The following is a 6,190-nucleotide window of genomic DNA, read 5'->3' as shown; positions in this document are numbered from 1 at the left end:
TAAATTAATTTTAGTTTTACGTTATTTATCGGTTCTGTTAATTAAATGTATTTTACTCATTTCTAGTTTTATTTATAATAAATTTCCTTTTTTTTATATAATTTTTTGAATACGTGATTTAAAACACATTCGTTTTCTGTAATAAATGAATGATGTTGTTACCTGATGGTAATGGGTCGGGTTTGGGTCAGATGGTGTGATATCTGAACTCGACCTACATGTAAAAAAATGTATCTATACCCGTTCCGCTATCCGCTGGATACCAGCATAAAAAAAATTCGCGGATTTTTTTCAACCCGCGGATACCTGTTGTATACCCATTTCAACCCACAATTTTTTAAAATGGACAAGGTCCAAACTTTCTTTTTAGGTTTTCTTTCATAACCTTTAAGATGGGCCAAGCCCAAACCTTTCTATGGGTTTCTCCTTTTCCTCTCCATCTTGTGTAGAGCTCGAATCTCCATCAAAAGATTTGAAACCTGCAAGAGAAAACATAGTCACCGAGTCATTAGCCTCTCACCACAGAAAGCCCCAAATCTATGAACCTAATTGCAGGGAAAACCCCAAAATCGTGTTCTGCCTCCGTCTTCTTCGATCAACAAAGTCGCGAGCAGGGACTGCTGACTGCCCCCACACGTCAACACGAGGCTTTCCAGTGTGCTTTGTCCTCACTCACACACTTTCCGAGAAAACTTCCCGGAAGGTCACCCATCCCATAATTACTCTAGGCTAAGCACGCTTAACCATGGAGTTCTTATGAGTTAGGCTACCGAAAAGCAAATGCATTTGTTGATATGAGTAGCCAAATCAATTCCTTTAAGCTATCCTTCAACTGTATAGTCTCATACCTATACAGTCTCTAGATCCCTCTCATTCCGGTGTATGTTTGACTCGTCCATGTACCCCTTCCACTGGAAGCCTGCCAGGAGCCGCTCCTTGTCCGTGCCCCCTGCACCATGCCTCTTGCACCGACGATCACTCCCCGCCCTCGTCAGTGCCCGGGTGTCACAACTTACCTTCCGATTCCCCTCCAATTCTTTGTATACCTGATTAACTGTACATACACATAAATTTCTTTTATGAGTAAACCTTAATGAATCTGTGTTTGGCATTAACTCGTCTTTTCTGAGGGTTCTTTGTTTGTGTTCAATTCCTAGTGGATGGTTTGGTGTGACCTTTCAAAATTGAAATATAGGGTTTGATGCAAACATAGAATACATCAACTTTTTAAAGGATGAAGGATAAAATTGTATTTTCATTTTTTCGAACAGGTAGCAGGTACCCACGGGTGTGGATAATATGATATCCGAACTCGGCCCGTTAACAAGCGGGTATTAAAATACCTGCTACCCGTTATCCGCGGATATCTTTTACCTACGGGTACTTAATACCCGTAGTAGATTTTATTTGCAGATACCCGCAAATACGGATTTTTATGTCAACCCTACCTACGAACCGAACCGTTTCCATAAACATTTAAGAATATATATATATATATATATATATATATATATATATATATATATATATATAAAGTAAAATAAATAAAAGAGTAAAAGAAAAAAAAATCCAAAGGAGGGTGGAAAAAGAAAAGAAAGACCCCAACACCAATTTCCATGGAAAACTTTGTCACCTTCTAGATTTTTGAAACTACAAACGAATTTCCTCCAAGTTCAACCACCCAGCCTTGTTTAAAATAGCCTTCTATTTTTCAAACTTTTTCAAATCGTTATTGCTGAGATGGTGTCCATTATGCACAACACGACGAGGACAATTTCCTAGCATCACCAATAGTCACACTCCAAATTCAACAAGACTAGAGCAAAAGGTAAGGAATTTTTCATTTTTCAAGAGTCCCACTCCATGTTTTTTCTTTTCTCAGACAATTTCCTCGAAATTTTGTGGCACAAGCTTTGGAATTCAATTTATTATTGTTGAATTGTGGAAACATGAATAATACTCAACAAGACTAGACCAAAGACATTTGAAAGATTTTAGGTTGGAAGGAAAAACTTCTAAGTTTGAATAAGGTGGAAAATGGAAAGTAATTTACATTAATTGGTCTCTCTCTTTTTCTCATTGTTAACTAACATTGAGTTGTTGGAGTGACAATATTAATAGAAAGGAAAGCATGATGGAACATGTTTATTGATGTTGTTTTTTAAGTGTTCCACCAAACTCATGTAAATGTAACTGTCGGTGGAATTATCCAATTTAAACTAAAGAGACATTAGAGACTATAAAACAATGAAACACAAAGATAGAAATTCAGAAGAAAGAGCCAATAAAGCATGTAAGAATGCAGAGTGAAAGACTGACATAACATGAGACATCAAAAAGCTTTTGACTTATCGTTAAGAGATTATTTTTAGAAAAAGGAAATTGGAAAAGTCAGGGCAAACAAGAAATATGTTTACCATGTGATGATGCATGTATTCATTGGTTACTTGTAATTCTTCTTTAATCTGATTTTTAATAAAAGCTTTTTGTAGACTCCGATAAAGAAGACTATGACTTGTTCTGTTTGATAATATGTTGTTGCAACCCATTTAATTCAATTAATCTTATTATTACTTGTATCCAAAATATCTTTACAAATATTTATTGTTTGAAGTAGAGATCTTTAAATACAGCAACATAGAAATAGTACAAAAAAATGAAATAGTTAAGATTAAAGAGTATGAATAGTACTATCAATAATTGTTATAATAGAATTTGTGGTCAGTAATAAAAATTTGATGGAAATTGGATGATAGTAGAAGACATTGGTAGTGATGGTGAAAGATATATAAATTCAGAGACCAAACAGAAATACCACATTAAAAAGAAAACAGTAATGAGCTTTTAGGTGGGCCTATTAATATATATAAATATATTATTCATGGTATTTTTATAGATAAATTTTGAAGTGATTTGATAATAAAAAAAGTCTTACAAGAACAGATGGTAAATGTCAGAAAAAAAGTTCAAAATATTAAAAAAAAATTGTCCGACAGAATAAAATTTATTGTCTTGGCTTTTATATATTGGCATAAAATATTCCTCCAAATTAGTAAAAAAAAAATATGCTGATTAAATTCATGAAAATTATTGGAACTGAGTCCCATTAAAATAAATTTAATAATATTGATAGAGACCACATTTATGTTCTGGGTAGTGCACAGTGCATATCTTGATGACATGTCATTCTCACTGAAATTACAATCTCTTTCAGAACCCTATGTAAAATTATTAGGACATATCCATCTTACAGTTAAAATAAGTTGTATTTCAAGTGGGAAATTTATGTGGTACATTATATATATTTTTCTAATTAATTTTAGAAATTTACTATTTTATATACTTTTTAATGATGTTCATTAAATAAATAAATTAAATATAATAGCATTTCATAAAATTAATGCATGAAATAATTGAGAATATATAATAATATTTTAATTTAAAAATAATGTTTATTAATTAATGGTTAAATAAATGTATAATATTAAAAGTAATATGATATTGCAAAATAAAATATGCTCCAGAAAGTTAATTTTTATAAGTTTTTCATATTTCAAATATATTTCTTGTGACTTTTTTTTTTATCTCAATGAGTTCAGTTTATTTTAGTGTTTTTAATTGTAATTAGTATGTACAAAGAATAATGGTTATATATTATTTTCATTAACTTCAATAGATGTCTATGAATATGGAGTTCAAAGATAAACTTCATTTACTTTGAAGAGTTATCCACAGATATTAAATGTGAGTTTGGTTAATTTATTTTGTTTTTTCTTGTAAAAGGACACACTACTACATCAGACTTGAAAAGTTAATTCTCTCAAAACATGCTACAAATTTGCAAGTTTTATTTTATTTCTCAGTTCCTAAATATATTGCGATTTCTTTTTCTTTATCTCAAAATTCAATTTAACTTTGACCTTCGATATTCGATAGATATTTATATTTAATATATATATATATATATATATATATATATATATATATATTATATTTTTAGAAGTTATATGTTTGATTATTTTTGTGTATATTGTTGTGATTTTTTTTTTACTTTTATTATATTTTTAGATGTGTTTTTGTTTGTAATGGTTTTTTTATAGTGTTTGTTATGTATGTGAATGATAAGATAAATGTAATAGTTTATTTGGTTTGTAGTGTTGGTTTAGAACTTAAAAATTTAAGAGTGAAATGTAGCGTAGGTCTAGGATTTGTGGAAAGTTTGTGGTAAAGGACTATCTTTTGAAACATATATAAAAAGAACTTGAAGAAGAACATTTGTAATTCAAAGTATCTATGACAAGGTTCAAGATCAAAACAAGTCTTCTTGAATCTTATAATATTCCATGAAAAACAAAATTTAAAGAACATGAAAATCACAAGAAAAATTAAAGAATACTTTGAGAAATTAAATAAATTTTAAGTTTAATTTAATTTTACATAATGTTAAATTCGTTGGACGAGCCAATTTGTGATTGTTTGGCAAGCGAGCCTCGCTAGGCAAAAGTCTGTATCTATAATTTTTTATTCTTTATTATTTTTATGTGTTTTGAGCTTTAAACTTTATTTTAGGTTTTTTAGGTTTTCTTAAACTTATGTGGTTATTGCTTTTATGTTTATGGTTTGTATAGGGTTATTTGAAGTTGGAATCGTGATGTTTTAAGTTGAATCTTTGTTGCTATTAAGTTGAATTTTTTATATTTGTAAGTTGAATCCGAGATGGTTTTAGGATGAAACTAAGTTGTTTTAAGTTGTGCTAAGTTGTTTTCATTTGAAATTGTATTGTGTTGTTTTCTGACTGAGTTGTGTTGGTTGTTGTCAAGCTGGGTTGGTCTTGGTCAAGCTAAGTTAGCCTTTGGTCATATTGTGTTGTTTTGTGTCGTACTGTGTGAGGTTTGGCCAAGCTATGTTAGTTTTGGACCAAGTTGTTTTAGACATTGGTCAAGAGGTTTAGAACTCGATAGAGAGGTTTAGAACTCGACAAAGGTTTTGAAAGTGTCATGAGGTTTCTGACCTTGTCTAAACTGTTTCTATTGTTTGTCGGGTTGTGTTTGAACATGCCTGAGTTATTTTGCTTTTGGTCGAGATGTTTTTGTTGTTTGTCGAGCTATAGTTGAATATGGCTGAGTTGTTTTGTTATTGGCTGGGTTGTATGATATGTCTCATCGGTTTAGTTAGTGTTGGAAGACATGATTTATACACCAATTGAAATCATTGCAATGCATTAAATGACAACCATTTATAATTATTTTATTCTAGCAATCTTCCTCATTTTTTTATAATTATGATGATATATTGTAATGTAATAGACAAATTGACTCAGTGTTGTTACTATGCAATGCATTGGATGACAATCATTATTTGTGCATGTATTACAAGTACTTGGGAAAAGGTAATAATTGCATTGAATCAAATATTTTTCTCCATTGTCTTTTTATATACCAATTGAAATCATTGTCTTTTGTGCAGAAATCCAAGAATCATACACCAATTCCTAATAAGTTCATTCATTACATAAAGAAAGTCTTGTGCAAAATATGTAATAGAAATGTACAATAATATGTAATTGTTAGGATATAATAATTTTCTTAACTATCTAAAATTTGACTAATATTTCTGTTTTTGTTTGGAAATCATATTTTGTTTAGGTTTTTGTGCTAGATTGTGTCAGACTTTATATGCAGGTTGTATACGCAGGTTGAAACAAAAATAAGAAAATATTTAAAAAACAGGGTCAACTTTAGGCTTCAGTTATAGCCAAAATCGAAGCAGAATTTCAATATCAATTATTGCTAAAATTGAAGCAAAAAAGAGTATATGACCTTAGTTTTGGTATAACTAATTGTAATGACCTTTAAAATTAATTAATTAAAATCATAAAGGGTATATGGTATTGGTTATACCCACGATTGGTGCATAAAAGGGATTTGGTCTTAATTCAGCTAATAACTGAGATCATATACCCTGTCTAATTTAACATAATTATTTAATTTTTAGGATGTTTTTGTTGGAAGTCCCACATCGACTAGAGATAAGGCCAATTTATAATATATAAGTGGGATGCAAACCTCACCTTACAAGCCGGTTTTGTAGAGTTGAGTTAGGCCTAGAACTCACTTCTAACAGTTTTGCCTTAGTTGGAATGAAAACCAATATCAAATATCCTTCAAATTAATTAAATATTTTAAATTAG

The sequence above is a fragment of the Vigna radiata genome, chromosome 10, assembly GCF_000741045.1.
Source record: "Vigna radiata var. radiata cultivar VC1973A chromosome 10, Vradiata_ver6, whole genome shotgun sequence".
NCBI classification, from domain to species: Eukaryota; Viridiplantae; Streptophyta; class Magnoliopsida; order Fabales; family Fabaceae; genus Vigna; species Vigna radiata.
This window is presented reverse-complemented; position numbering follows the sequence as displayed.